The following is a 12,033-nucleotide window of genomic DNA, read 5'->3' on the forward strand; positions in this document are numbered from 1 at the left end:
ATTGGAATACCATATTGGAAACTGTAAGGACATCTTCTTGTTCTTAATATCTTATAACTTTAGTGATCCAGTAAAAGCAATCTGCTTTATTTGGTTTGGAGCAATGTTTTGGCCATAACTAACCTTTATCCTGCCAAAACAAGCATATCATAGTAGTGCACGTACCCACAATTTAAGCTCAGGGTTACTGGGAAACCAGTTTGGGAGTGCTTGCTTTTTTATATTTATTGGATATCATTAATTTATTATGTTTTCTATTATTATAAGGATATACAACTCAAAACTTCCACAAGTTCCTCATAACTTTGTATTCTTTTCCCAATTTACTATATGGCTTTTTTTTTATTATTACAGTGGTTGGTAAAGTGTAACATTTGGTTGTTACTAGACAATGGAACACCACTGTCTACTTGTCCCCTCCACCCAGTTTAGACAGCCTCAATCAAGTTGGTCTGATCTTTTAATAAGGAGCAACTGGTGGGATGCACAAACCAGAAAAAACTCCCCTTGGGTGTCTCTGGGCAACTATTATATACAACAAATTTCCTTGGGGAAATTACTCCCCTCAGGGATTAGTCAGGGTTATCTCTGAGGAGAGTAAATTCCCCAAGGAAATTTGTTGTATATAACTGGTGGGATGTCCCATTACAGGACATGGTCCTGCACTAACCTTAGGCCCTGTTAGGTTGAGACCCTCAGTGACCTGGGGGCTCCCCTGCAGGGACTACCCCTGTTGTTTTCAGAATGTTGTGTATATCACTTTAATGCCTAGACAGTATCCTAATGTATACGTAGTACAAATGACCTGTGGGAGGTCTCAAGGACCTCTGTAAGTCACATATTACAGACAGATAGCAGAGATACCGGGCGTGTGGTGTTCCGGAAATTTAAAACCACACTGGTGTCACGAACACTAGGAGTGAACAACATCTTGCCCCCGGGGTTAATACCATCTGATCCCACCACTCACACCGCTACACCTGTGGTCCCGCCATACACCCGTGGGTCACCACACTAGCAATGTAATTGATTTAGAAGATCTTAGCAAAACAGATCCTTGACTGTTAAATATAAACTATTATAGAACAAAATGCAGATATGCCAGTGGTGATGATGAATTCTTTATTAGGATCCCATTAAAAACCGCAAGGCATGCGGAACAGCCATTGAAACAGCAACAAGAAAGTCATGGATGCGTTTCGGGCATAACCCTTCGTCTATGCAAAACACGTCCACATTCATCATCACCACTGGCATATCTGCATTTGGTTCTATGTGAAGTTGGAGTCTAGCCGTGTTGGGGATCAAGTGAGCGGACCTCCTCCCTTCATAAACTATTATAGTCCCACAATGTATGGAGAATGAACAGAATGCACTCACCTGTAGATAACTTGCTTGTAGCTTTTTCAGTTGTTGGAATCAGGTCAACTAATTGATAAAATATGGAAAGGAAATCACATTGTTGATAAAATAGTAAAAACTTGGAAAAACTTTACAAGAGAGACTAAACCAAATGTTTGAATTTTCTCTTATTTGGTGCCATAGTAATCTTTTAGAGGTTAGTACAATTGGTTACATGCAAAAATTAGACATAGCAGGCTGTAAAGATTTAAAAGGGTACTCCGGTGGAATTTTTTTTTTTTTTATAATCAACTCGTGCCAGAAAGTTAAATGGATTTTTAAATTACTTCTATTTAAAAATCTTAATCCTTACAGTACTTAGCCTCTGTATGCTCTGCAGGAAGTTCTTTTCTTTTTGAATTTATTTTCTGTCTGATCACAGTGCTCTCTGCTGACACCTCTGTCCATGTCAGGAACTGTCCAGAGCAGGAGAGGTTTGCTATGGGGCCTGCTCTGAACAGTTCCTGACATGGACAGAGGTTTCAGCAGAGAGCACTGTGATCAGACAGAAAAAAAATTCAAAATGAAAAGAACTTCCTCTAACTAAAATGGAAGGGTTGTGCCATGGTTATTGCTGGAAAGTATGCTAAATTTGAGGGATAAGTGTTGGTATGAATACGTAAGTTTATAACATGCCTTAGAGAAAGAGAATGTTGAAATAATTGAGTTACCTGAGGTAAGGGAAAATATCAAAAACTTGTTAGAAAATAAAATCCAGGTTCAGATAGTCTCCTTTGATACAAGAGAATTAACTGAAACATTTTAAAAATATTACAATTTGGCATAAAGATTTAAACTGGAAAAGAATATGTGAATATGCAAAATGTATATGCAACATATAGGACATACTATACGCCAGAATTTTTGTACAAAATAGGAAAATTGTCGGGTAATACATTTCAAAGATGGGGAGTTATGGGAGCAGACCTATTACTTGTATTATGAGATTGTTTTAAAATAAAATAATTCTGGGACCAGATTTACGCAGGAAAGTGGGTAGAAATTGGGCTACAATGTAAATCCTTGAATGGCAATCCTGGGAGATGATTTAAATGTCAGAAAAAGGGGAAAGGTTTAAGTTATTGAGATTGTTGTTTTATGCTAAATTACTAATAGAGATTGCAAAGGATGCCCCAGGTGTTCAAAATTAGTTAGTACTGGTAAAGGTCTATGAAAGCTATAAGACTGGGTTCACATATATCAGTTGTCCGACATAGTTTCCCTCTGGCATGCACCAGAGGAAAACTGATGCCATAATTGATCCCATTCATTTGAACACTTCACAATCATCCAGAATCCCAATTTTGACGCCAGGTGGTTTGACATGCCGGACAGCTCCAGACAGGGGAAAGCAGCTTGCTGCGTTCCCCTGTCCAGTGCCAGAAACAATGGATGCCAGATGCCAAACAACTGATGACAACATATGCACGTTGTCATCAGTTGCAGCACCAGTTTGTCGAGATTTAGGCTGAGTTCACCTATGCCAGATGCCGGACATATGTGAGCCCAGCCTTCCAGAGGAGAAGGGGGAGACAAGAGTCGAGAGTGAGATGTCTTTTTTTTTTTTCTCTCTGTTTTTTGTTGTTTTTTCTCTCTCAGTCGGCTGGGGAGGTAGGAAGATCGGTAAGGTATATTGTGTATTTTAAGAGTGTATTGTAAACAAATACTGCATTGTATTTTAAGAAAACCAATAAAAGAAAAAAACAATCTTATTAATAGATGGAGAAGTGCTTGCCATGTCTTTTTAACCACCATTGTCATCTTAAAAAGACTCTCTTCTAGAGCAAAAAAACTGCTTTCCAAAACATTCTCTAATCTAAAAGATACAGCATGTATAGTTATGGGACATTGTATACAAACACAGCAACTCTGCAGAGTTGTTACATTAAATTTTTATAGTGGAATTTATCAGATTTTAATGAACTATTTCAGTATTTTATTACAGTTACTACTGAAATATCAAAGTGGCTTTTAATTAAAATTTTTCAAAGTAATATTTTTTGTGAGAAATACTGAAGAGCTATAACCACTGAGCTGCTTCTCAAAGCTAATATCACAGTTTACTATACATTTCTACACTATTTGTGGCACTGGCTATATCTTTTCTCTTGAGCTGAGCAATACTTGTTACAGGTAAATCTTGAGTTTGTGCTTTTCACTTTAAATGAGCTGCAGTGCTCTTTTGAAACACATGAAAGATGTATTAGTCAAGGTTATATGGGGTTATCTTTCTTTCTGCACCACAGGAGATGTCGCTGTTTAATGTGACTTGACACAATATGAATAACATGGCATGTCATGCCATTAAGCCATAATTCATTTAACCGTATATGTGCCAACCTTTAAAACGTCCAAAAAAAAGTTACATAAAAACACAAAAAGCAACAGTGGCATGGTATCAACTATATGCTAGTATAAGTAAAGGTCCCTAGTACTTACTAGAGCTTTATTATATAACTTATTATGAAGGGGGGAAAAACAAATAAAACAAAAAAAATTGAGGGAGGAGAATGTGGTCCACAGGTGAACAGCAGATAAACAAACAAAAAAGACACAGAAGGAGTAAGCCCAATAAGTAGAATCTTGAAGGCTAATTTTAGGCACAAACTGAAACTGAACACTGTTTCTGGAGAAGAGATGGATTTGGAATTAAGAACTATGAATCTGGCTGCTGAACCAAAATTGCTGGCCATAGGCCTTAAAGGGGTTGTGCGCTGCCCTGACTTTCAGAGCTCCGCTCACAGCGTCCGGAAGTTCATTACTCCAAAAGCTGTGTGCGGGCTTCCGTGTTCGCAGTCGCCGGGCGTGACGTCACGCCCGGCCCCTCGTGACGTCTCGCCCGCCCCCTCGTGACGTCTCGCCCGCCCCCTCAACGAAAGTCTATGGGAAGGGGGCACAACCGCTGTGACGCCCCCTTCCCATAGACTTTGGCAGAGGGGGCGGGCGTGATGTCACGAGGGGGCAGCGAGACGTCACGAGGGGCCGGCGGGCGTGACGTCACGCCCGGCGACTGCGAACACGGAAGCCCGCACACAGCTTTCGGAGTAATGAACTTCCAGACGCTGTGAGCGGAGCTCCGAAAGTCAGTGCGTCGCACAACCCCTTTAACATTTGAGGAGGCATACTTGTAGGTTTAAAACATGCAAAAGCAGCAGAAGAAGTAATGACACTCACCATTACAGCATGTGAAAGTAGTCCTTTATTTCCATCAAGTTATGGTCAGAAACGGCGAAGGCCACAGCGTGATGGCCATTTTGTAGTATAATCTGCTTTGTCTAAGCCCTGACATCACCTTAAGTGCTCCTCAGCTATATGCAAAACTTTGTCCACACAAACAATCTGTCACATTAACTATTGTAAAACTGAACAAAATAGTATAATAGTAATAGAATAAATAAATAGTAATAGAATAATAAAATAGTAATAAACACAAGATCATAATGCTGTTCTTCTGTAAACATTATTTGGAGGAAGGAAGGAATAAATCTGCCCAAGAATGTAGTGCTGTAAGCGGCAGAAGACGGACTTGGTGAATAAAATAACAAAATATTGATTTCCTAGATGCATGCATACGAGCAACGCGTTTCGAGGGACGGGACCCCCTCTTCGTCAGGTTCTCTGATTGGGAATTGGGTGTCAGAGAACCTGACGAAGAGGGGGTCCCCTCGAAATGCGTTGTTCGTATGCATGCATCTAGGAAATAAATATCTTTTTATTTTATTCCCCAAGTCCAGTTATTTGCCAAATAGCCCTCAAGCACCTAGAGGAGAGCGCCGCTTACAGCACTACATTCTTGGGGGGATTTATTCCTTCCTCCACATTGCACAGACCGTCCTCCACCAGCTGGAGACAGGACCAGTGGGGGCTGCATTCCTCTCACATACCACTTGCTGTGGAATCAAGCTATTCATGGTGTTGTGCTCATAGTACAACACCCCTAGGTGAGCAAACCCTCATTTTTATGCATATTGCATTTTTTCTAAAAGGATAACTGCGCTTAGATGCGCATTGGTCTAGAGAGCACATAAGTAAGTTATATTCAGAAACACATTGATGTCCAAATCCTTGTTTAAACCAAGTGGTCCTAATCCTCAGAGTGAGGGTTTTTAAAACAGAATTTTAGAGCTATCAACTTGTGCATCAATACTATTCAATCCCACAAATTGCATACAGTTCCTATCATTATTTTGTTTTTCCTGCATTTTTTTGTAACTAATTGGGGGCATCCCATGTCAGCTTTTACAGTTCTAACAAGTTCAGGCACTTTGGATGGCATATACAACGAACAAAGTTTTACAAAAATAATCCATAACATTTGTAAACAGTAATTACACAGTCCATAATTACAATTAACCGCAGGGATATCATTCTCAAGCCAGTTGATTCTACTTTTTTGTTTGGGTGAACTGCTTTTTAACAATATGTTGCATAGCTTTTTATACTTATGAAAGAAAATGACAGGTTGACTCCCTTATTAATTCTTCTCCTGCCAATATGTGCCAGTTGTTATCGATGTCATGTTTAACAACCCTATTCATTGGAGAAAAGTCAAATGTAAAAACAAAAAGGGAGATTTACTAAGCCGTGCAAAAATGTGTGACTTTTCAAATAATTGGCTACTCCTGCCAGGGGGCAGGGAGGGGGGCACGAGTTTTCATGGAGGGTGTTGAGATTGAGCCCTTGTCACGTGTGATTTTGCTTGATATGCCGCAGCAAATGTCACTGAAATTTAAACCATATCTGTGCTTAAATTTTAGTCAAGGACCTGAGAGAGGACCTGACGAAGAGGGGGTCCCACCCCTTGAAACGCGTAGTCCACAGCGCTAGAATAAAAGAATATACTTTATCCTTTTGGATTATTTGATTTATTTCTATCTTTGGTTGAGCGACAGGAGGATTGACTTTTCAAGTTGCAACGATCCAGGCTGCTCTCCGATTCCTCACCCGAACATTGGGTAATAAAAGCTACTATAGGTGTTGTGCTCTTAGCATAACACAAAAAGGTGAGCACCTTTTCTCTTGTTGCTAGCGGTTACCTCTGCTCCATCAGAGTGACGGCACATAGTTGCGCTTCTGTCTGTTTTTGTTTTTCATATACCTCGAATAAAATTTCAGTCAAGGCACACAGGCAGCCACAGATCCACTGGAATCACTGATAGGCGTGTACCTCAGTACACTTAGCAAATCTTCCCCAATGTTTATTCTGACAGATACATATTTTGTATCCTCTGTTACATAACATATCCTCTGTAAAAAGGGGCTACCACACCCCCTCCCATAGACTTGCATTGAGGGGCAGGGCGTGACATCACAAGGGTGCAGAGCCGTGACATCACAAAACTCCATCCCCTGCATTGCACATCATCAGCCACAGAGCGATCTTTTACTTCAATGGGCCGCAAAATCTGCTGAAGCAAATCTGCATCAGAAAATACGCACTTGTGAACGCACCCTTACAGAGGTTATTTAGTATTAGAAAAACAGACCTGATTTCTTTAAAGCACTGCATCACATTTGTCTGAAGTTGTATGAGGTTTTGCAACTCAGTTTCATTGAAGTGAATGAAGCCAAGTTGTCCTACAATACACAACCTGCAGACAGATGTGGTGCTGCTTTTGGAAGAAATTAGCTCTCATTTTCGATTACTAATTAACACTTTTAACATGAATCATGATGATTCAGGTGCATTAGAGACACATTGAGAGGAAATCCAATAATGGGGTATACCTGTAAAAATATATCAATGGGGAGCTTAGACCATCCCAGTATAAATATTGGACTGATCTGTTTCTTGGCCGATATATCAACATTTATAAACCCAGTCTTAGTTAAATACAATGTCCAGTTACGATGTCCAGATAGAAATGCTTATAATAATGGCTTACATACTTTAGTACAGATTTGTTCAGGTTGTATAGTACATTCGCTTTCACTTTTAATTACAGTTTTGAAAATCCCTTCACATTATTCGGGTTAATTCAATTCATCTTCTTGAGTTCAAGAGTATTTGAATTTAAAAAGAATATTTTCTTTCAATAATCTATTAAATAGGTTATGTTTCTGTACCCAATAGGCCTTTCAGTGCAGGGTTGCATGTTAAATATTTTTAAAGAGGGTCTTTCAATTGAATACTTGGAAGGCTTTAACACATTTGTGATGGCTTTTATGTGTCTAGTGTGACTGGATAAAACAGTGGAGTGAATTATTCAAGCAATGTTCAAATTTACAGATAATTTGCTATGCAAACATCCCTCCATAGAGCTAGTGCATTTGCTATGCTTCAGAGAGCAATTTGTTTCTAAGGATGATGACCTCAGACTAAGTAATCACAAAGACTTTGAAACAAGACTTTCAATACTTAAAAGTATTCATATTACAAAACTCTTTCCATTTAAAGGGCAGACGAGATGTTATTATGTTGATTTTTTTTTCTTCCTATGATTTGGCTACAAAAAAAGGTGAACACCAATATACATGTTTTAAGTAACAATTCTTCATTTCAGTTACATCAATAATGAATAATGGTACTTATCATCAAACAATAACCAGTTACTTCGTGATTAGTTACTTACATGTAATGTGGCAACATCTGTAAACCCCTTACAATATGTCAAGTAAGTTGTTCCCTTGGTCCAGGAGTGAAATGCCCACTACCCTCTCTTAGGGGGATGGGGACACAGTTTCTCTGCACATCTCCCCGCTGCTTAGACAGACTGTGGAGTGCAGCCAGAGGAGTACTTCACAGCCTTTCTCCCACCTGCCCAAACATCTATTACCCGCCCGCGTCACACATCTACCATCCACCCGCTACCTGTTGCAAGACTACAACTCTCACAGCATGCCCTTACAGTGAGGACATACTTAGGGTTGTAATCTTGCAATAGCTAGCGGACAGATGGTGGATGTGGGATGCGGCTGGGCGGGAGATAGGCTGGTGCATAGAAACTGTGTCCCCATCCCCTTGGAAGAAGTTAGTGCTGATGGAGGGAGCAGACTGTAAAGCAAAAAACGTTGTCCCTGTGCGGAGTGAGTGCTACACAGCTTTCTTAAGAACATTGGCTATTAGCAGTGGCCCCCAGCTACTGAAAACAGCTGGGGGTTACCGGGTATGTAGCAGACTCATGATCGAGCCCAATCGAGCCCAATTCATACACCCTGAACGGCAGCATGACTAGGTCCGTCATGGGTTGCGAAGGGGTCAAAAATCTTCTCGGGGTGTCAATTTGCCGTCCCTGTGATGGTGCCACCTGGGTCCAATAGACCCAGCAGGACCCATTGTAGGGCTGGCCCTGCCTGAAATCTACAGTTAAAATCTATCTCATTTGACCAGTTTTAAATTTAGATGTAATTTTAGTAATTTTTGTAATTTTAGCAAGTAGGAAGTCAGTCTTCTGTTACTGAATAGATATTGAGCATCTATCAGCAGAGGCAACCTGTCACAGCACTTCTGCAGGACATTCCTCTTCCTGTGCACACCTCTCGTATAAGAGGAAGGAGAAGGTGTTACAAATGAGGGGCAGTCTCTCACTAGATTGAAGAGGGAAGGCAATGCTAAGGAACTGTGTAGGAGTAGGTATTTAATATAAGGCATCATGGCTGGATGTATTTGGAGTCCATTGTTTTAGAGCACTTCAGATGGCAATGACATGATTGTACTGTAAAAATGTACTGTTGAGGGCACTGTGTATAGCACTGTCACTGGTGTCAATGGTATGTTATGTGGCCTCTTTTGCTAACACTGATATGGGGGCATTGTGACATGAAGACATTTTATATGATACATTAGAGGAAATTTTGGTGGTGAGCACTGTTATGGGTACAGGCACAATGACATTTAATGTGGATAAATGTAAGGTTATGCGCTTGGGTGGTAAAAACAAAGGCCATTTAGCATTGTCTTTAGAAAAAAGGCGCAAAAAAGGCGCAAGCAGGGTTTATTTGCACCTTTTTTGCGCCTTTTGGTTTACACATTTCTGCTGATTTTGAGTTGTAATCCACTGCTTTTGGCAATACACATGATATAGATGGGTTTTATGAACTGCGCTTTTTTGTGAAAAGGCACAAAAAAGACTCAATGCCACTGAAAAGTCTCTAAAACTACACCAGCCCAGACTTAGCTTAGCTTTTTGGTGTATGTGAAGAGAGAAATTTCAGAAAATGTGACCTGCACAAAATTTATCAAATACTATGTGACCATTTTATAAATTTGGTGCTCCTACACATTACCAGCACACAAAAAAAAGGTGTAGAAAAATGATTCACTCACACCTACAATGATAAATGCCGGCCAAAATGTACAAATATGTACTTAATAAAACATTAGAAAAAAGTACTACCAAAAAGGACTTGGGAATATTGGTGGACAATAAGCTCAACTTAAGTGATCAGTTCCAGACAGCTGCTGCAAAGGTTAGCAAAGTCATAGGATATATCAAGAGAGGCATAGAGGCTCGTAACAGGGACATCATTTTCCCTTAGTATTAGTCAGACCACATATGGAGTATTGTGTGCAATTTTGGGCACCTGTATATAAGAAGGACATGGCTGAACTGCAGCTGGCGCAGAGGAAGATGACAAAGATAATTGATGATATGGAAGGATTACAGAACCAAGACAGATTATCAAGCATGGGGTTATTTAGTTGTCTTGGGGGGGGGGCAGTGAATGGACAGTGCAGAGATCTTTCTAGTGATCTTTTTATACCTAAGCTGATAACCATGACAAGGGGGCATCCTTTTTATGTCTAGAGGAAAGAAGGTTTCACCATCATCACAGTTCAATCCAAAAGAAGACACAGCACTAATAGCAAGGTTCAGGGTGAAAGCAGTGGCTGAATATTTATTGCACCATTGAATTACATGCAACATTTCGGCCTAATGGCCTTTATCAAGCATCACAGATGTTGTGATGTCTTACTCAATAAACATGGTAAAGTAGGGCCTTGATGTTTTTTTGGGATAATATTACAGGTTATGGAAGCTAGATTTATGTGGATAAAATGTTGATCCAGGGATAAATAAGCTGGATCAAAAAAGTGGGTTTTTAGGTTGAACTCAATGGTCTTTTTTTCAACTTTACAAGCTATGTTACTATGTTACTAATGTACGCTTGTTGAGTATGCCAAATGGATAACTGGCTTCTGTTATGCCTTTAGTGATCTACCGACTCCAGTTGGATAGCTTCAACACATGTAATAACAAGGAGTATTTTGCTGTCACAGAAACACTGTACGAGTCAGTTCATGTATATTCCTGAGGGTACATTCACACCTACAAAATCCAAGCTGCAAGCTGAATTTCCACTGTGGAAAACCTGCAGCGGATTATGTTTGTGTGAACGCACCCTAGTGAAGGTTTATTGAAATGCAAAACAGCATGTTTCAATGCACTGTTCCCTTCATCAGGTCTATACAACAAGTGCTTTATGCAGATGTAAATGTGAACTATCCTTTATCTACACGAGCTCAGGAATCTAGTTAATCAGGAATGGGAGAAAAAGGGAGCCTAAACAATGAAACATGCTTAACAACATCTAATACATTTTGTAAACCTTATGGTCAATATTCTGCTTTCACATGAATCTGTGTTTAACCCCTTAAGGACCAATGTAAATAAACCTGTACGCCCCTAAAAGACCAGGCCTGTTTTTTCAAATCAGGGATGTCTGTCTTTATTAGAGAATAAATCTGGTAATGTTTTGCCAATCACGATAATTCTGACATTGTTTTTTTGTCACAAGTTGTCCTTCATGTACATAGTAAAAGTAAGCCGATATCATTTGTATTTTTTTTTTTTACAATGCAAAAAATCATGAAATTTTTAAAAAAAATTGTGATTTTTTGCTATTTTAACACTAATTGGTTGCATATATTTATACTTACTGACCAAATAGTTTATGAAACTTATACTTTCAGATGTCTACTTTATTTTGACGTCATTTTTTAGTTTTTAATTAACATTTTAAATTAGTTAGAACCCTAACAATTTAACTTGAAATTTTGAAAATTTTGAAAATTTGAAAAGTACATCTTCTTTTATGTGCTATGCAAGGTTTGCAGAAATTAAAAGGTAGTAGAACATAAGAACACCCCCCAAATGACCCCATTTTAAAAACTAGACCCCTCAAGGTATTCGCTAGGGGGTACAGTGAGTATTTTAACACCATAGTTTTTTGGCAGGAATTATTACAAAGTCAGTGTTAAAAATTCGAAAATTGCAATTTTTCACAAATGCATCATTTGGGGGGCATATTTTTTGTACATCACTTCTGATATTGAAAGAAATGCACCCTATATTTTATTTAGCTGCTTGTCCCATGTTCGGAAATACCCCCGCTTTGGCCATATATGTTTCCTTGGCCGCGTGGTAGGACTCAGAAGGAGAGGAGCGCCATTTGGCTTTCAGGGCAGAACAGTACCCCCACCCCCACAAGTGACCCCATTTATATACCGCACCCCTACAAGTTATTGGCTGGTCGGCTGGCAGTATAACGCGTCTGTCTGTGACAGTTAAGGCTCCTGATGAATATATCCGCCATGTTGTGGGAATAAGCACCCGCTCATGGCGAATATATCCATTACTGCTGCGGCTGGGTAGCTCAGTGTGTCCGCTCATGACTGCTGGCGGAAAATCC

Source organism: Hyla sarda, chromosome 1 (genome assembly GCF_029499605.1).
Source record: "Hyla sarda isolate aHylSar1 chromosome 1, aHylSar1.hap1, whole genome shotgun sequence".
Lineage (NCBI taxonomy): Eukaryota > Metazoa > Chordata > Amphibia > Anura > Hylidae > Hyla > Hyla sarda.